The sequence below is a fragment of the Rana temporaria genome, chromosome 9 (genome assembly GCF_905171775.1).
Source record: "Rana temporaria chromosome 9, aRanTem1.1, whole genome shotgun sequence".
Classification (NCBI taxonomy): domain Eukaryota; kingdom Metazoa; phylum Chordata; class Amphibia; order Anura; family Ranidae; genus Rana; species Rana temporaria.
Window position 1 is genome coordinate 64,706,944 of NC_053497.1, and position 22,059 is coordinate 64,729,002.

Consider the following 22,059-nt stretch of genomic DNA (forward strand, 5'->3'; position numbering starts at 1 on the left):
CCCCAGCCAGAGATATGCCCTAATTTGCATTCTAACAAGTATCCCTTGATATGTGTAATTAGATTACAGCTACCAAAGGTGGCCTGAGCACATCAGAGTAATTATCTATCCCCTTTGACATGTGTAGTAAATCTTGTTTGGCCACTAACCCCTTTTGACATGTGCAATTAGATTACAGATACCAAATGTGGCCTGAGTACAGGTTTGATGTGTAAAATTGACTTATCCTGCATCTTTGCATATTGACAATCGACAAGCCTCTTTTGATATGTGCAATTATTTTAACAGGTACCAAATGTCAACTGAAATCTGGCCTGGTCAATTTTGGACTTATAATATAATATCCCACATAAATCGGCCAACATATTACAACATGAGTGTGAGGCCTTAGGCGACCACCTAATTTTCCTAATTAAAGAGCCGCCTCTGCTTGTTTCTGTATTCTCTTAAAAGGGCACTACTGGGAGATGGTTAGGGAATGGAACCAAGGAACAGTGCTCAGAGGTGGATAGGGGGTGGATACAAGAAGGGACTAAGAAAGGGGGAGTTCCTGCACCTATTCTCTGAGAAAAAAAGCCCTGACTACAGACATGGATGTGCTCTACCTTATCTCTGTACACAGAACTTAATACAGTAACCCTTTAATGGTCGGACTGTACAGGGTTTTGTGTCATTTTGTCACGACACCCCTAGGGACTCTACGGCACCTTGGTTGAAAAACGCTGGAGCAAGGTGTGGAGAAATGTATCAACGCCTTGAACTATAAATTGTAATGGCATTTCCTTATTTTGTTTTTGTCCCTTTTCTGCCCATCTTAGGATATTTTCACCCAAGTTCATTCAGCTAACTTTTTATAGTTCAGATAACATAAAATATAAAATCATCTCTCCCTTCTCTTGTTTGATGGTCTGCACAGTTCAAAACCAGTTCTGTATATAAAGCGGTCTGTATGTTGTTAATTCAATAATAATTCAATAACACACAAGGCCATTATCAGTCAAGTCTGCCTAAAGCAACATAATGTTATAATACCACCCTAGATTAGGCTAAAAGGTACATAGAAATTGAATGTACAACATTGTTTTCCTAGATTTATGAACCCATATACTCAGTTATAGTAGTTTATTAGTTTTTTCTGCATGCAGGAAAAATTAATCCTAGGGATAATAATGTTTGAATTGTTTTTACCTAGGACAAATAAATGACAAAATAAGGGCAACGCAACGGTTCACGTATTTATTGCCTGTATTATGAAACAGCTTGGGCTGAGAAATCTGTAATAATTTTGGTAATAAAGAAAAATATGACAAATGTCTCTGTCCTTGCAAATTGGGCCATCCCATACTAAGTCCCAATTTCACTGTTTCCTACATTGCTTTGATATCAAGCTAAATATTTCATCAGTGTTTTATGGTCATTCGGTATCAGCTAGATCTCTCTCTTGTTGCTGTTTAATGACTTTCGGAGGAACCTCATTTGGATATTGTATGCAGTATAACATTGAAATAGCTGTTGTGTTATTGGCAAGCAATGATTTACAAATGCCCATGAGGTCCAGCTTTTAGGCACATTCCAGTGCAACAGATTGCAGCTAGAATGTACACTGGTTAAAAATGAAAACAGAATTGAAGGGAAAACAAAAAGTATTGATGCTATTATGTTTCTAATGAGACACAAACTATTACAGCAGGCCTTGCATGAAAATCAGTACGACCTACAATGTTCACTCAGCTATAGAAATAAATGTTATCTTTTGCTGTAATGTCCCTGGCCTGACCTATTCTATGTGGATGATTTAAACTAGGCATTGACAATATTATACCCGTAATCTTTAACACGAATTGCTATGTGTAAAGAGAATAATGTTTTTACTGCAGGCTTTACCTTCCACTCAAACCATCTGGTATCAGGAGCAGGATCCCCACAGTTGTGAACCACTCCACATCCATCACCTCAGAAGAAAGGAGGAAAAAGCAGCTCGCCGAGAATGCCAAATTTAACCACTTAAGGACCAGAAGGATTTGCCCCCTTAACCACTTCAATAACGGCCACTGCCCCCCCCCCTTCCTGCCCAAGCCAATTTTCAGCTTTCAGAGCTGTCACAATTTGAATGACAATTACACGGTCATGCAACCCAAACCAAACTTTTATAATTTTGTTACCACAAATAGCACTTTCCTTTGGTGGTATTTGGTCATCTCTGGGTTTTTTTTTTTTTTGCTTAACAGAAAATTTTGAAAGTTTTTATTTGTTTCTGTTATAAAATTTTGTAAATAAGTAAATTTTCTCCTTCACTGATGGGCACTGATGAGGCAGTAATGTCACTGGTGCACTCAATTGATTGTGTGCCATCCATAGAGAGTCGTGACACCTGGGAATGACATCATTATGACACTCTGCAGATTTTTGTCTTGAGATTTACCAAAACCATATAAAATGTTTTTTATCCCCAACCCAGGTGCAGCATACAGCCTCCCATAGACATGGATGACTGCTTACTGCTGTATTCAGTTATGAGTATAAGCGTATATAAAAACTAGAAAACTTTCTATTTTTTGCATATGACTGTATTCTGTACCTGTATACCCAAGTACAGCAGCACACAGCTATTTATTTTAAGAGGAAGCTATATGCTGAATGTGGAATGCCCAGGTGGTGGAAAGACACTGGCATTTTTGTTAAATTGGCTCAACTGCCCGTGTGCAAAGACCCTAAAAAGCAAAAAAGTATCATAATCAGGTTTCATCGTTTAGATATTCTAAATTATTTGATTAGTCATTAAATAGTAATTATTATTTTTTGTCTGTCTTTTATCCCACTTGTTGCAAATAAACTTTCCTGAATGACAGAAAGCGCCTACTAATGGAACCATTGCTAATAAGCAGGGGGAACAAAAAAGACTGACCTTTGTTTGTGGTGTGAACGCAATAGCAGTTGCTACCCAGTCTATCAGTCTGAATGTCATGTGTTTGTGTCATTGCAGATAAGAGGGAACATATTATGGCTAAAAATAGGGTGAACGTGATTTATTTACATCCCTGTGATCAGTAAAGGCAGCTGTGTGATTAATTAACATATCAGCACACGTACAATTGTTTACTATTTACTTATTATTATAGATATAGATGTGTATTATTATGTATGAACACAATAACAGTCGCTACCCGGTCTATCAGTCTGAAGGTCATGTGTTTGTGTCATTGCAGAAACATTTTAATAAAAACACTTCTGTTTCACCCGGCCCACTCACTTCGCACATTGGAATTATTGACCATACTTTTAGTATATGTGCAACACTTATCAATTGCCATCTTTACATAAAAATCTCTCTTCAACCATTAAGACATCATTAATTGTGTCTTGTTTTTACATGCAAGCATTGTAGGCGCCTAGATTTGACGTATCAGGCTGTACAGTAACCTGCAGATCACAGAGAAGGTGAAGGAAAAGCAGCAGAGGGAGCCAATCAAGTGCACTGAAGTGTAAGAAGCATGTTGATAGGAAGAAAAACAGAATGACAGAGAGATGAGTTCATTACTGTTCTGCTTTTCTTTTCACTGCCTGGTCACAGGGTGGGAGTATGACTGGGACCTGTAAGTGAAAGTGAAGTGTCACCCGCTGATCGACAAAGAGGATGACAAGGAAAAGCCCCGTTTTAACCGGGGGGGGGGGGGGGGATTATGGATTTTGTGTTCCTACAAGGCAGGAAATAAAATCTATCACTTCCCTTAGTAGAATCAGCACATAGTTTTCACATAAACACTGGTTAGGCACACATTTAACCCTTTGATTTCCCTAGATGTTAACCCCTTCCCAGCCAGTGTCATTAGTACAGTGACAGTGCATATTTTTTAGCACTGATCACAGTATTAGTGTCACTGGTTCCTACAAAGTGTCAGTAAGTGTCAGACTGCCCACCATACTATCACAATCCTGTTATAAGTTGCTGATTGCCTACAATACTGGTATAAAAAAATAAATAAAAAAAGTACCATTGTTTGTAGATGTATAACATTCACGTGAACCAATCAATATACACTTATTGCGATTTTTAGCAAAAATGTGTAGCAGAATACATATTTGATTATTTTATTTCTTTTATTGGATATGTTTTATAGCAGTAAGTTAAAAAATATTGTCTTTTTTATGTATAGCGCAAAAAATATAAAACCAGTGGTGATCAAATACCACCAAAAGAAAGCTCTATTTGTAGAGAAAAAAATGATATAGATTGTGGGCCAGATTCACATAGAGATACGACGGTGTATCTCCTGATACACTGTCGTATCTCTGAGTTGTGCCGGTCGTATCTATGCGTCTGATTCATAGAATCAGTTATGCATAGATATGCCTAAGATCCGACAGGTGTAACTGTGTTACACCGTCGGATCTTAGGCTGCAATTCCAGGCCGGCCACTAGGTGGCGTTTCGCTTTATTTACGCAATGATTATGCAAATGAGGAGATACGCCGATTCCGAAATGAACGACCACCCGTTGCTTTTTTTTTACGTCGTTTGCGTTCGGCTTTTTCCAGCGTATAATTACCCCTGCTTCTATGAGGCGCAGCCAATGTTAAGTATGGCCGTCGTTCCCGCGACGAAATTTGAATTTTTTACATCGTTTGCGTAAGTCGTTCGCGCATACGGATGGACGGAATTTACGTAAACGTCGAAACCAATGACGTCCTTGCGACGTCATTTGGAGCAATGCACGCTGGGAAAATTTCCGGACGGCGCATGCGCTATTCGATCTGCGCGGGAACGCGCCTGATTTTAGTAGTACACTCCCCCTAGCCGCCGAATTTGAATTCCCCCGGGGGATTTACGATACGCCGCAGCAAGTTTTGAGGTAAGTGTTTTGTGAATTACCCACTTGTCTCAAAAACTTGCGGCGGCGGATCTTATAGTACTCACATAGTACTTTTTCAGTGCACACCACAGAAACATGTGGGTTTATTTACGAAAGGCAAATCCACTTTGCTATCACAGCCCCACCACATCTGGTGTAAATAAACCCCAACTGTGCCTAAAAAAAGGGGTATTTGTATATTTTTTTCTAACTTTAACTTTGCATTAAATATTTTAAAAGCTAAAAATTGTCCTGTTTGGGGACTAGAGTGAGCATAAAGAAACCTCTAAGAAGTGGCATTCATTAACACACACATTGCAGTCTTTCTGCCTCGCTCATGTATTAAATATGCCAGCAAAAGTTGTTTTCCATCATGGTAGATTGTGCTTTCCGTTTTCCCAGCAATAAACAGAAATTTGTGCTGCCTGGGTCCCTGAATTACGCTACAAAAAGTGCATTTTGTTAAATTGCATCAGTCAATTTTTCCTTTTCATACAATGGTGATACATTTTTAATGTATACACATGTAAAATAAATAAGCCTATTTGATTCTACAAAACTGGGTCAGTGCACCTAGAAAAATATCAACAATTTGCAGATCTCCATCGTCCATGGATGAAGTTGTCAGAATATTCTCATCAGCAGAGTCAATTTCTGCCCAGAGCAAAGACTGTGCAGTGGAAGTGCCCTGCAAGCTATCAAATAGCCTTCCACATCGAGTAAAAACTTGTGTCAACTGCATGTTTATCTCATTATTTAGACAGTAAAATTAAAACTGGGTAGGCTAATTAAATAACCAAGTGGTGGTCTGTAAGCTCTTGGCAACATTTCTAGTTCCATCAAGTTATGTATGATTTTGTTTTTCCATGTATTTTATTGACTGCATGTTTCTTACAACAATGCTGTAGAATTTATTGCCACTTTATACATTTTTATACAAATAATAACAGAACATTGGATAAGCACACAATTAACATAATCAATGGATCCTTAAGTGTCAGTATTTTTATTAACATTTGTATATTTTGTTTATGTGTGCACAAGTTCCATCACTATTTCATGTGGGCATTTACGTTTACCTTTTATTCACAAGGGTCTGGACTTGAACTGGGAGCTCAGCTGTGTCTGGCAATGACTCTGCTTCCTAAGTCACCTGGAATGCTGAACAGTTCTGTGGACAATTCCTTGAATGATACTGCCTTGGATCTTGTTTATCTTGAACCTTTAACTCTTTGCTCCTCCCATGAACTTCCTGATTTAAGTGATGCCTCAGCACTTCCTGTTTGGCAGATTATTGTGCCCTCTCCAGTCAATATCTCGCTTTTGTCTCTCCTGCTGCCGTCCATATCTTCGCTACCATTTGTTACCGACCTCTGGCTTGTTCCTCAACTACGCTTCTGCTTAATCCCAACCTGCAATTATTCATTACCGACTTTTGGCTTGTTTCTCAATTACGCTTCTGCCTTATCTCCTGAGGAATTCAGGAGTTGTAACTTAACGCGTAAGGTGTGTCGCTGAAGCGGACGGTGGCCCGGAAGTGACATGGGAAGCAGCATTGCCTGTGATTTTATTACTCTTAACCCTCCTGGCGGTATTCCCGAGCATGACTCGGGGTGGATTTTTTTTGCTAAAATCGGTATCCCCGAGTCACGCTCGGGGTAGCTATGCAGAGCCTGCAGCGCGCGCTGGCTTACCTTGTTCCTGGATCCAGCGATGCCACCGCGCTGTGTGAGCGAGCGGGACCTCGCTCGATTCACACAGTGTCCTCCTGTGCTTCCGATCTCCGTTCCATGCGATGTTACGACGCACAGGGGCGGAGATCGGCGCCAAATTCAAAAAAGTAAACAAACACTGTACATACAGTATACTGTAATCTTATAGATTACAGTACTGTATGTAAAAAATACACATCCCCCTTGTCCCTAGTGGTCTGCTCAGTGTCCTGCATGTCATTTTATATAATAAAAACTGTTCTTTCTGCCTGCAAACTGGAGATTGTCCATAGCAACCAAAAGTGTCCCTTTATGTCAAAAATGGTTTTAGAGCAGATAGAAAACAGTGATAATAAATTATAATCACTTGCAGGAATTGAGCGATAGCAATTTGTGGGGAAATTCGTCATAAAAAAATAAAAATAATGACAGCAACAATTCTGCAACTGAGCAAATTTCAGTGATTGGGAGTTGATTACATTATTGAATAATTTTTATTAGAATTATATTATTATCCACACGTATTGGGCGGGAGTCGTGAGTACTGTCAACTCAGCATTTGGAGTGTCTCTTTCGCAGGACCCGAGGGCTTGTCTCTTGGGGGCTCTGGAGGAGTACGAATGGGAGGAAGCGGACAGGGAGGCGGTGCACAGGGTCCTGTTCCAAGCAAGGAAGCTTATTATGGTTCACTGGAGAGCCGAGGCTCCTCCGACTTTAGCTGAATGGATTAATAATATTGGGACAGTGCTGAGGATGGAGAAAGTGGTATATCAACACAGGGGTAATGCCCAAAAATTTGAGAAGCTGTGGGCAAAGTGTCTGGATGTACCGGGTCTGGCCCCTGTGGACCTGGTGATGGATAGGCTTCTGGGCATCAATGCAGGGTGAGGTGTGGACTGTGCTATTTGTCGAGATGGAGATGTTTGGAATGTTGGGGGGAGGGGGGTCTACCTCCTGTTTATAGATGCTTTGTGGGTATTGGTTATCTTATTTGCTGCTCTTCATTTTTCCCCGCAATGTCAAGGGGACCTTGCATACCTTGTACCTCTGCAAAATTAAATAAAATGTTGTTGGATTAAAAAAAAAAGAATTATATTATTATTTGTTATAATTATTTATAATTATTTATTATATTATAATTTATCATTTTGTTTTTAAAAAAATGTCATACCCGGGATGCCTACTAGACTCTTGTTTGGACAGATTTAAGTGAGATATTCCTAAGAATTACAGGCCTACAGTATAAAACGCCAAATTTCCTTGCAAATAATGGTACCGCTTTCAGCACCTTTTTTCTGAAATAATCATACTGCCAGGGAGGTTAATGCAGTTTCAACTAGATATTGATGTAAATACTTACCTTTAAATCGTTTTTTAGCATTGTACATTATGGGAGGCAATTTATTTGTTTTACTCTAACATATGAATGTATGAGACCAGTAGCATCCAAGAAGGAGCTAAAAACCCCTAGAAAAGTATCCAACAGGGAAACCAAACAGAAGGACAGACCAGACAATATATCTGCAACCTTATTTCTAGGCTCTTGTTATATGTGAGTAAGGGACCTTTCTCACGGGGCTGTCTGTGTTCGGGCTCCGCTTTAGCAGGCGGTTGACAGGTCTTTCTCTGCACACCGTGCAGGGACCGACCTGTTAGAGCGCTGCTCTCCCCTATAGGGGATCAGATGACGACGGACCGTAGAGTCCGTTGTCATCTGATCCGCCAGATGGATGGAAAAGTAGGTTTTCCTCCATCACACTTTGGCAGATCGGTGCGGGTCGGATGTCAGAGGGCATTTCACCGCTGAATAAGTGGCTCCATAGAGGCGCACGGAGCGCCCGTTCAGGTCCACCTAAAAAACTGACAGGAGGACCTGAATGGTCCGCCCGTGTGAAAGGGCCCAAAGGCGAGATTTCTGTGAGCACTGAGGTGTTTGGTGGAAACATAGAGTCTGCCCTCCACAAAAACAGAACATATCACTAAAGTGGACTATGTATATATATTGATTTTATCACACTGGAACTTTATTTTATTTTTTTAGCCACTACCAACACTTGTTTTATATTGGTACACTTGAGATTTTATGTTTTTTTTCTTGAATTCATGTTTGATGCAATTATTGTTTTATTGCTTTGGAGTGCACATGTCACATGCATTCTCTTAGGATCTGCACAGCACCGTCTACATTTTAATCATTGATCCCTACCTGCTGTATCTGCTATCTTCAGACAGTGACACAATCATTAGCCACTAAGGACTTCTCATTGGCCCTTGGCCAGCTGAAATTTGAAGAAATATTCTGAATTTTTATATATTTAATAAAGTTGGCTTTGCCTCCAGAGTTAGTCTTTTTCACCTGGTTGTCTGGATTGCTTGGAGTTGATATGGGCACCTGCTCTTCCCCTATACCCACCCCCATTTTTTTATTCCCCATCCCCCCAATTTTCCAATTTTTTCTACTCTTTTTTTTCTTTTTTTGCTCTTCTTTTTATCCTTTTATCTCTGCTCATCTTAAACCATGCTCTAACTTTGATTTTATTGTTCTACTATAATGTGTGTGAGGTGTACGATGTACACTTATACCATCAGGCTTGGTTGCTGTTTAGGGTAACCGCTTCATTTCTATACTAAGGTTTCCTACTAGTGTTACAGGTATCATGAAACATTCAATATTTCTGTGACCACTTATGTGACATTTTCTTGTATTATTATAATAATACAATTATAGTAATTATAATTATTACAAGTTGGGTACAATTATCATTTATCAAATGTCTATGATATATGCTGTTTTGCCTAATATGTGATACATATGTCTCTATTGCACCCTATGTAACCTTGATACCATACGAATTGTACATTTCTATATCTGCTATTGACAGTGGTGTATTTAGGTTTTGTGCTGCCCTAGGCCTGACTAAACTTGCGCACCCCCTAATTTAAATATGACACACCCCTTCCTGACAAGGTCATGCCCCTTTCTGTTTAAGACCCGCCTTAAAAAATGAGTGGGGACACTAGTTCTGAGGGCCGGTTTTGGGGGCAATGAATTCCCTTAATTTGCATAGATTTCCTCTCACTTCCTGTTTGGCTATGGGGTAGGAAGTGAAGGGAAATTTCTGCAATAGGTCGGGGGTGGTAAAAAATAAACTGACAGGGGCTATAACCCCCCCCCCTTAATCTATCCAAAATTAAAAATAAAGTGTTGCCTATAGTTCTACTTTAAGCAAAAATTTCGGATAATTTTATGGAGAGGACTAAGAAGATATAACCATGCCAATGGTGCAGCAGAACCCCCCCCCCCCCCCACAGTTGCAGAATGCCGGCCACCTGCATACCAGAAGCAGTGCGGCCGTTTTATGGGGGCGCTAGACTAATTTGCCTCTCAGCCCAGTCCGCCCCATAAGACTGCCGCTACACTAACAGTGTAGTGCAAGCCGGCGGGGACTCTTTCCATGCTGCCCCCCTGCAAAGTGCTGCCCTAGGCCTGGGCCTTGTTGGCCTAGGCCAGGATACAGTGCTGGCTATTGGAAAAATTCAATAAACTAAGATTAAACATAAGTCAACCAGGCAGTGGCACTAGTAAGCTTGGTAAATGCAGTAAGTTGAGATGGAATATTCTGACATACACTATATTACCAAAAGTATTGTGACACCTGCTTTTTTAGGCACATGAACTATAATGGCATCTCAGTCTTAATCCATAGGGTTCAATATTGAGTTGGCCCACCCTTTGCAGCTATAACAGCTTAAACTTTTCTGGGTAGGCTGTCCACAAGTTTTGAACGTGTGTCTCAGGGAATGGTTGACCACTCTTCTAGAAGAGCCTTTGTGAGGTCAGGCACTTATGTGGACGAGAAGGCCTGGCTCACAGTCTCCATTCTAGTTCATCCCAAAGATATTCTGTTGCATTGAGGTCAGGACTCTGTGCAGACCTGTCAAGCGAGTTTGGGATGGAGGAAATTGACTGGCCTCAACCCAATAGAGAACCTTTGGAATTAATTAGAGTGGAGATTGCAAGACAGGCCTTCTTGTCCACATCAGTGCCTGACCTCACAAATGTGCTTCTGGAAGAATGGTTAAAAATTCCCATAGACACACTTTGTAGCCTTCCCAGAAAAGTTGAAGCTGTTATAGCTGCAGGGTGAGCCAACTTAACATTGAACCTTACAGACTAAGACTGGGATGCCATTAAAGTTCATGTGCATGTAAAGGCAAGCATTCCAGTGCTTTTGGTAATATAGTGTATATTTATGGTGAACAGAACGCATTGTCTTTTAAAAAGGATCCTGTAACTTTGCCCCATCCAGCTATATTCACCTTCACACCATTCCCTTGCCACCCCTTGTGTCATCTAGAGAAGTGATGCAGTGCTAAAGCCTTGCAATTGGTTCCCTGGATGTTTTAGAGACTATGGGGGTTATTTACGAAAGGCAAATCCACTTTGCACTACAAGTGCAAACTACAAGTGCAAAGTGCACTTGGAAGTGCAGTTGTTGTAGATCCAAGGGGGACATGCGAGGAAAATAAAAAACAGCATTTTAGCTTGCACATGATTGGATAATAAAACCAGCAGAGCTTCTCATTTCAGATCTACCGCTCAGATTTACAGCAAATGCACTTCCAAGTGCACTTTCAGTGCAATTTCAAGTGCACTTTGCCCTTGCAGTTTGCACTTGTAGTGCAAAGTGGATTTGCCTTTCATAAATAACCCCCATTGTCATTTTACCCTGAATAGGCACGGTGATAGAGCCTCTATAATATAATATAACATACAACATCATAATGTGTGCCTAAGCAGTGGTATAAAATAAAGCTTTAGACCATAAGTAAAGTGACATAAGTTACAAAATGACGATCTCATACTTTTTATTAACACCATTTATCCTACTCATAGGTCTGGCTCCGTATACTCTTGCTAAGGTCAACCACAGTTTAAGCTACCAGGATTGATGCAATGTGAAAAATAAGCATGTCAATTAGCATCCCTATTGGATATGTACTGTTCTTTTTAATAATGTGGCTTTGTGCTGGCTGAAAGATTGGCACACAGAAAAGGTTTAATCAAGTCTCATTTTTTTTACTCTGCCTGGTGGCAGCAAAAGGCGAAGAATATCTAAATCAGACATCGCAATAGCTTCTAACCTTCATACTGCTACATAATAATGTCATATAATAAGGACAGGATTTTAAAATACGATAGTACCATTTAACTTAGTGTCACTTTGTGTTAATGGATCCAATATTTTTGCACTTTGAAAACACAGCAGGAAATAGGACATTTTGTAAAAGAGATTATAAAAGCAATTTTTCAATGAGCTCTACTAAAATTGTTTAATAAATCTGTGCAGCGGGAGCCATTAATAATCTGATTTATAATCTGAAATATAAAACAAGTCATATAAAATAATATTGAAACTTAAGGTATGCAAACATATGTGCATACCTGGAAACCTGCTGTAATCCAGCTGTTTTCTTGCTTACATTGCTGGCATGTTACCGGCCGGGCTCAGTTCCCTGACTTTGGAGTTGTAAATAAAAGTCAAGTGATGCTAAGCATCATTACACAGTGACAGCAATTCAGACACAGTATGACCATAACCTCATCATTCTGTGCCTCTTCTGCCATTGCTGCCTAGTGTTGCATAGCTACACCTTGTTTAAGTTTACATTTCCAAAGCAAGAGATGCTACTTTTTTACATTAAGGGAGACTGCTCTATACTGAGTCTTGAGTGATGACCAGGTAGTGCCATGGACATTGTGATTTGGGTTTTGCGGAGTCTGGCAGTTCTGAGTCTATATCTCCAGTGGGGATGGAGGAAAGAAAGTAGAACAGACTGTGCGGAGAGCTGTGTCATCCTGACCTCACCTGAGGAGAGGTAAGAGCACAGCCCCCATGTAATTACTTCACTGCTCTTAAGATGCCACATCCATTGCAGCCCTATTCAATCAAAATCCACATTTACAAATGTGTCTGTATAGAAGAATTATATGGGGACATGCTTTGAAGAGAGCACTGGGGACAATTTTTTTTTTTTTGCCAGCACAATGAGCTGTTTGGACTAAGTAGGGAGACTGTGTTTAGAAGATCAAGTATATGACTGTGCAATTCATGGATAAGTTCATTAAGTCAAGGCTGTGCATGTGATCTAGTGTGCACATTTGGCACTGGCTTTTGCCACCCAGAGGCTTATTTAAAGCTCAGCACAGCTAACGAAAATTGCTGAGAGGTCATCAGCTACTGTGACTCATTACAAGACCCGCATCCTGATATCCTGTTACTGACCTTGGCTTATGATTGTATAAAAGCCTCTCAGTATAAAGAATAAAATAAACAAAAAATTATAGTACCATCATCCTTAGCATAAGTTTGAATAGAGATCGGGTTTATTTGGACCCCAGAGACCCAAAAAAGCCAAAAGGGTAGGTAGGGGCAGGGGGACTATAGTGGTACTACGTAAGAGGATATGAAATGGAAATGTAGTAAAGGTAAAAAAATGAATCAATTTATTGAAAATAACATAAAAAAACAGGAAATACACAATTTTAAAACATACATCGACAGCAATATAAAATAGACGTATTATACGATCAGCCAACTCATCACCAAGATGGTAGGAGACCCTGGTCAGAGGGAGGCGGTGGAGCGAAGGGGGTCGTAAAAGTCAAGATCTCATCTCTACTAGTTTCGCTACTGTGGTAGCTTTGTCAGGAGATTTATTCTGTGCACAGAGTAACCACTCGTTGGGGGAGCAGGGGTCCGATGTGGAGAGGAATTCTCACACGGAGACCGGATGGAAGATTTCCCCAGCGCAGAGGGGCCCTGGGACCATCGGATAATCAATGACGATTTATAGTAAAGGCCGCATATATGGCTGAGGATAGCCGGTTAGGATATACCAGCAACCAGGGGGTAATAAGGACAAGGCCGCTTGACGTTCGGTGAAACCACAAGCGTGTCCCAGGGCCAGGTGTGCATCATGACCTTGGCTTATGGTCTGACTTTGCCTTCTGCCTGCTATTTTGGTACTTTCACTGCTTGTCTAAGATTGACCCTGACCTGGCTTCTGACCCTGCTGCTGTCTTCTGATTTGGTACCTCTGCTACTCAGATGTTACTGACTGTAGCTCGTCTAGACTACGGCTTTTCTTCTTGCATCTACAAGTTCCTGTGTTCAACCTGTATTCCACCATTCTGCAGAAGCTCCAGTCTGAGCATCTGCAGCATCTCAGAAACCTCCAGACTGTTGTCTGCCCACCCAACATGTCAGGATTTATCACAGGTACTTGTACCACTCCTCGTTCTGCTAAATCCTGTCACCAACTCCAATGGGTATTGGACATGAGCTGCAAGGAAAACCCTCTTGTCAGTTCAGCCTCTACCAGGTATGTGACATGAGGATGAATATTAAAAGTAGAGATTCAAGAAATATAACTAGAAAGGAAAGTTGAAGTAAGCAGGGATGTAACTTCAGATTATGAAGCCCCCAGCGACCTCCCTACTGATCTTAATGTAGAACTATAGACAATTTTTTTTATTTAATTTTGGATAGAATACGGAAGGTTTTTTTGCCATCTGTGTTCTGTTGTGGAGATTGACTTCCTGTCCCAAAACCAAAAAAGGAAGTGAGAGAAAGTCCCTCTAAAGGGATTGTATTTCACCAGAGTCACCAGGACTAATTTCCATTTCCCCCCATTTGAAGATTTCCCCTTCATTCCTATTCTTGTGACAATTCAAAATATGGGATTTTCTTTCACTTTTTCTCTCAAGCTGGATTCACACTTGTGCGGGCGAATTACAGCTGTTCAGCAGATCATCTCCATTTTAGCTGCGAATTTGGAGACCTGGGGAGGGGAGGGGGAGGGGGAAATGTATTGAGGTGAATGAGAAAAATCCTAAAGAAAAATTAACACATTTGCGAATCAGATGCATGCCCATAGAAGATAATGGGCCTGAATTCGCACCTGAGCCGCACCGCAATGCCTAGAAAAGGCACACGATTTTTCAGCAATGCGCAGTGCGAATGCATCGCACATATGTGAACCAGCCTCATTGAAATCAATGTATTTTATAATGTTATGCGAATTGGATGCAGTTTAAGGACAAACAGAAAGAGTGACTCTCCCGATTGGGGGCACAGACAACAATTTCTAATACCTCTCAACTCCATGCAAAACTAAGAAACAAATGTTGCCTTTAGTTTTAGTTTAACATAAAGTATGCCTAAATCAAGGACACTTAGCAGGAGTGCTATCAACATGGTCAGACACTACTGGTAACTAGTACCGTGGAAAGACGTTGGCAGGTAAGAGAGGCAGACAGTGCAGGAAATTAACTTTCCACGATTTTTTTTTTAAGTCAGCAGCTACAAACACTGTAGCTGCTGACATTTAATTAAGACACTTACCTGTCCTAGGCACCCGGGATGTCAGCCCCCCGAGGCCTATCCCTCGATCGTGGCAGGTCCCGGTGCCGCCATCCCCACCAAGAGAAACAGGCAGTGGAGCCTTGCGGCATCACTGCCCGTTTTCCCACTGAGCATTTGCACGAGTCTCGCGGTGCTGTATGAATGGGCGGCTGTTTTTTGGCATTACACACAGTTCCCAGAAGGCAGCGCGCCCCGTTCCCCAGAAGACATTGCAAGGATGAAGACCAGCTGGGGACTAGGAAGAGGCAGATTAGGAAGATCCGCCTAGCAACCGCAATTTCTGGTAAGTAAAAAAAAATGTTTCTATTTTTTTGTAGCATTTTGGTGCAATTTTTTTTTTTTTTTAGGGTGGACCTCCACTTTAACATCCATCTTCCAGCTAAACACTCTGTCCTCGGTAGCCTCAAAAGTAATAGTAGTTGTAATATCAATAAGAAATGACTGCCACAATATTTTAAACTATACCATACTTGTCAGAAGTGCTGCACACAATTACTCTGAACCCTTATACAAACTTCTTTATAATATTCACTGGAAAAGCCATCTGCTTCAAGTGACTTGTTATTGGGCATGGAGTGAATTACCTTTCTTATTTCTGCCTCTGGGAATAAGGGATTCAATCCCTCCAGAATTGAGTGTTGTACCTTTGGACTGCAGAGATTTTATGAGAGGACTAAATTATTTTTAGCAATCTAAGGAGGTAGTGAGTTTGCTACATCTTTCTTCTCTTATCTCTTACACCTAGTTGGATCAATGTGCCTCTGATGTATACCTACATGCACACTTGTACTTGGTGTACAAGCAGGGCTGCTGTTAGAAATCATGGGGCACCGGACAGCCCTTTTGACAGTGCCTCTCAACTCCCCCTACACCCCACCCTCAGGGTGCAGTGGAGCAGCGGCACTGACTTTATCTGCCTACACCTAAAAAAAAAGGGAAATGTAATTTAAGCTCTTGTAAGAGTGGGGGTATGGTCTAGTAAAATCCATTTTAAATACAGTTTAGGCATGAAACGAAAAAATAAAGCTGCCCTGGGCCACCTTGTTTAGCTTATGAGCCTAGGTCCAGTACAACAGGATTGGTTGTACTGCCTTATCAGCTGCCTTATGTACCTGTATTTGTTTCAGGGCCTAGGGTGTTTCCACTGGGCACCTTATCTGTGATTTTAAAGTGCTGCCAGTAGAAGAGAAGAAAGCCAAGCTTTATTGCAAGCTACAATATTATTGCCTAAAGCTGGCCATACGTTACACAATTTTCTTATTAAATTGCCTTTAGATTACCTTTATCTATACAGTGCAAGAACCTGCCTGATTGCATACAAAATGCTTAAGATTAACCTCATATTGCATGGTTTGGTAAATTTAAAGGAAAATTGTATAATGTATGGCCAGCCTAAGTGTGTGGGATACTAAAGAGTTGCTGTCCTATGGTGAAGCATTTACAGGAGAGGATGCTGAGTGGGGAGTTCCATCAAGATTTTTACCATGGTGTCTCCACCAATGGAAACATCCGGTAGATTTCCATAGTCTGTCCCTTCCTTTTTTTCACCATCATTGCAGTGGGGTTTGCTGGTGTTGGTGGCGATGATAGAAAGGTTTATGAATCCGGAAGCTGTTGCTGTTAATTCTCAGAGCTATCCACCATGACTCCCAGCAAAAGCCTCCTCAATATCTGCCTTTTTAATGCCTGTTTGAATTGGATATTTTGGGGATAAAAGGAAATTTTCATCAATATTTTACACAATAACAAATATTGTTATTGGAACATATCCTGTCCGAGAATATATTACACTAGATACAATTATATTTTTAGCATTTTCTCTCTGCCAATAAAAGCAGTTCAAACACACAATTATTTTGTTTTGTATAACAGCTTTTCAGTATCTGAGTAATTGTTGTCAAAGTAGTTCTTTCTAGTAAAATTCAACAATAAAGCAAAGTAGAAATAAGTTCAAGGGCAGAAGCACGGTTATTAATGCAGCTGAATACAAATATTAACCACTAAGTAATATGCGTGCTATAAAATTTGCCATTAATTTCAATATGTACACAAAAGCATTACTCAAACACTTTTATTATATCTACTGGATATGAAAGAACCACTAAAACTACCTTAAGTTCTTGCTTATAAAATAAGAGCAAAAATATATTTCATATTTATATGTGCAACAGTTACGAAGTTTGTTAATGGGTTTTTAAGATATTTAGGATCAGATTTGTTGGGGCAAAGTGTTTGTCTAGGTTTCTTCTTTCACTAAAGAACAATTGTTTCTTTGGCACAATTGTCCTTTACCAAACTAAAAGAAAAGTGCAGCACAACCAATTTGTCACTGTATATGTGTCTCACAACTCCATTTGATTATACTGCTTACATCTGGAAAAAATGAAAAACAAATATAATAAATAATTAAATAAAGTGAAACTCATTGATGTAGTAAATGTTCATGCAATACAAGTCCCAACACTTCTATCTTCCTCGTGTTTGTGTGTACACTGTGTGATCAATATTCCTCTTGTTCATGACAGTGCATTTTTTTTATGAAATCCACCACTGATATCGTTCTCCTCCATAGATATATATTAAATAAATAAACTACTGACACTGTCCACTGCTCCTCTACTTACTCTGTCCATTGCCCTACTGCTATAAATATATACAGTATATGTGTGCGTTTGAGCTTTTGAGTGCATACACTAATGCAATAGGCTGCGTACACCTATGTTCTCCTCCACTTTCGGCTATGGGTTGCAGGAAAACGCTTGATTCCACCGTTAACACAGTCAGTGTTGATGGGGGAATTCCTCCCAAAGAGATATTGTGTTCTCCTGGCGAAGGGGCGTGGGGAGTCATTTTATAATTAATCGCAATCATGAACAAAAGAATATTGATCAAACAGTGTAAACACAAGCATGTGGAAGATAGAAGTGTTGGGACTTTTATTGCATGAATTTTTACTACATCAATGAGTCTCACTTTATGTATTTATTATATTTGAATTTATGTCAGATGTAAGTAGTATAATCAAATGGAATTGTGAACAAGAAAAGACAGACAAAAACTCCCAGCACTCCGTGGTCTTCGCCAAAGGGAAAGCCAACCAATATCACATCACATACACGGTCCAATGCCTGGTGGATGCAGCCCTCCTCGGATGGGGATGTCCCATGTGGAACTACTAAAACAAAGAAGGGGAAGTCACAAACCCCTAGTGCATTATCTGAGTAAAAAACTGAATTTATGGATATAAAAAGCAACCAATAAAATGCATACTCAGTAGAAGGATAACTTGAGGTAGAACATCCAGGTGTTTCTGCGGCCTTACATATGCAGGCTAACGTGTTCTGGGGGCGCACCCCCTTCCATGTGGACTGACTGGGGGAACACAGAAATCCATGTACCTGCTTAGCAGGAACACAAGATCACTGTGTTCTTCCCTGTCAGAACGGTGATCTGCCTTGTTTACTTGCCTCTCTGGGGGAATGACTTGGGCGATTTGCGGGATCCGCCAGATTACACGTCCACCAGACCCGCTGATTGGCTCCCTCTCTGGCCAATCAGCGCACGCAAATGCCCTCATTGTCTATTGCATTAAATGACGTACAGGTACGTTGTTTTGTGCAATAGAGCTTCCCTGCCGCAGTATCTCTGCGGTAGGCGGTCCTTAAGCGGTTAAAGTCCCATGGTAAACTTTGTTTCTCTATTGGATTCAATTAACCCTGTCTGTACTAAGCAGGCAGATCATAATTATCAATTGCAACTAGATTTGAACATCGTGAGTTAAATATCTAGTGCAGCTCTGCGTAGGAACCAATCAGCTTCCAGGTTTTTTTTATGTCAAAGCTTAATTGAACAAGCTGAAGTTATTTGGCGACCATGCACAGCTGCACCAGATTTTGCACTTTCCAGTTTTAGAAATTCAACCTCAGTGTTCAAATCTAGTTGCAATCGGTACTGAAGATCTTCCTGCACAGTACAGACAGGGTTAATTGACATACACAGCTGCCCAACCTCTTCACAAGCAAAGAGAACTAATTAGAATTCTTCTTGCTGGAGGGTCCAGAATAGAGCATCTAAAAAAAGTAAATTATACTCTTTAAATGTTGCTTTTAACCGCCTCAGCCTCGGAAGATTTGGCTCCTCAATGACCGGGCAATTTTTTGCGATATGGCCCTGCATCACTTTAACTGACAATTGCGCGGTCATGCGATGTTGCACCCAAACAAAATTGACGTCCTTTTTTTCCCACAAATAGAGCATTTTGAAAAAAACACAATGGGGGTTATTTACTGAGGGCAAATTCACTTTGCACTACAAGTGCAAACTACAAGTGCATTGTGCACTTGAAATTGCACTGAAAGTGCACTTGGAAGTGTAGTCACTTTAGATCTGAGGGGGACATGCAAGGCAAATAAAAAAAGACAGCACTTTAGCTTGCACATGATTGGATGATAAAATCAGCAGAGCTTCCCCTTGTTTCAGATCTTCCCCTCAGATGTACAGCAACTGCAATTCCAAGTGCACTTTCAGTGCAATTTGAAGTGCACTTTGCTCTTGTAGTTAGTTTGCTCTCGTAGTGCAAAGTAACATTGCTTTTTGATAAATAACCCCCTATATTTTTTACTTTTTGCTATAGTAAATATCCCAATTAAAAAAAAAAATCCTCAGTTTAGGCCGATATGTATTCTTCTACATATTTTTGGTAAAGAAAACATCGCAATCAGCATATATTGATTGGTTTGCGCAAAAGTTATAGCATCTACAATCTATGGGAAAGATTTATGGCATTTATATGGCCTTTTTATTTATTATTTTGCTAGTAATGGCAGTGATCTGCATTTTTTTGCGGTATTGCGACGTTGCGGCGGACAGGTCAGACATTTTTTACATATTTTTGGGACCATTGACATTTTCCGAGCGATCGGTGCTATAAATATGCACTGATTACTATGTAAATGTCACTGGCAAGGAAGGGTTAACACTAGGGGGCTATCAAGGGGTTAACTGTGTTCCCTTTTGTGTGTTCTAACTGTGGTGGGATGGGACTAACTAGGAGAGATGACAGATCGTGGTTTCTACTTTCTAGTTCTACTCTCCTCTGACAGCACGGGGATTTGTGTGTTTACACACACAAAACCCTGTGCTGCCGCTCTGGTGGCTCTCCTGGGTGAAGCCGTATATGTATGGGATTTCACCCAGGAGAGCCATTCTTCCACAGTTAATCTGCGTGAGTCGGTCGGGAACTGGTTAAAGTGGTAGTAATCCCATAACCAAAAATGTAATATTTTGCAGCTTACCAATTTAGCAGCTTAGATGTGGTGGCTGCATTAATTTTCCTTTTTATTTTTTTCCCCTCTGGCCTATAACACACCTCTTGCATTTGATTGCCTACACTCTGGATGAAAGAGAATAGAAGGCACATTTGGACAGCAGCCAGTCTGGTTGGATGGGAGTGTAAAGCCCTATACACACGGTAGGACTTCAAACAAACGTTTCTGTGGATTTTTGTTTGAAGGGCGTTGGCCAGGAACACCCATAGCATACACACGGCAGGACTTTTTCTGCAAACTTTCCCCAAATCACGTGATTTTTCTGCTCTTTTCTGCTCTTTACCGCCACCCTTTGGTCAACTTCTGCTATTGTTGGTTGATTTTAACAATGGTTCTGGGCATGCGTGCTTGTACTTTGGACTAAAATCCGAAGGATTTCTGTACACACCATAGGACTTTGCACCGTAGGACTTTTGTTGCCGAACAGTTTGTCCGTTTGCAGAGCGAACTTTTGTCTGATCAAAAACCGAAAATGTTTGTCCGAAGGAGCGTGCACACGGTCTGATTTTTTTGAAAACCTGCTAATTTCTGTCTGTACGCGGCATTAGAGAGCTTGTTCTGAAAAAACTACAGATTTACTGGCCAGATCACCAGATAAAAAGAAAAGAAAAAAATGCAGCCATAAAATATAAGGTTTGTTAAGCTGCAATGTAATACATTTTGTTTTTGGGTTTAAGACCATTAAGTTATGCTATGTTAGTAGGAACATGTAACAAATACAAAGTAGGTGTTATCCCAAAAAAAGTAGAAATTCACTTTATGTTTCCCTTATAGCACCGGCAAAAACATAAATGGCAAGCATTTTTACACTTAAAGCGTACAGACTCAGCTGGTTATATATTATACCTGTGTGATTTGTCGCTTTCTGTTTATATTAAATACCCATTGGTACATAAATCCCCATTTCTATAAATGATTGCCAGTCACAGCACACAATCTTCTAAAATTCCTTGAAGAGAAAGGAAAGTAGTTTGAAGGACAGGGTGAGTTCCCGAACACATCTTTCACTCACCAGCCAATGAGATGCTAAGATTTAAAGCGTTTCTCAGAGTACTAGGACATCATGCCAATGATCACAAACATAGAGCTCTCAGCTGCTAATATATTTCTTGTCACAGCGCACTGTGTAATGGAAAGTGCAGGTAACAAATGGCACACTTACTGAATGTGTACTGGAATAGGCTGATTAAATAGTAAGGTTTCATTTCCTCGGCACTAATAGATCAGTTTATTACAGACCCGCGAGTGAGGTCAGCCAAGGTACTATGACCTTGTGGTAGCAAAGGTTTAAAATGGACATGGGAGTTATCAAATATCCCAGAACTGTCAAAGCAAATTCAGTTTAGACCTTACCCAATTTGTCACTTGGAACGCACCAAATTCACTCTCAGAAATAAGTTTTGAGGTTTTCAAATTATCAGATAAGACATGCTGCAATTTTAAAACAGAAAAGCGGATGGAGTATATCTGGACCACTCCTCATCTGCCTTTTTTTAAGCTAAAATCCTTCTGCTTTGCTTTCTGAATGTCCCTCTTTTAGGTTTATAGATCTGTATATTTAACTGTTTATGATTTAAAGTGTAATTTATTTTATTAATGCTCCAGCAATTTTATTAATGCTCCAGCAATGCCCCAGTATTATATGTACCTGACCCTGCTCCAGTGATCTATTAGCTCTGGATCATGCAATCTGCAAGCTTTGATCATTCCTATAGAATATGCTATCCTCTACAGGCATATTG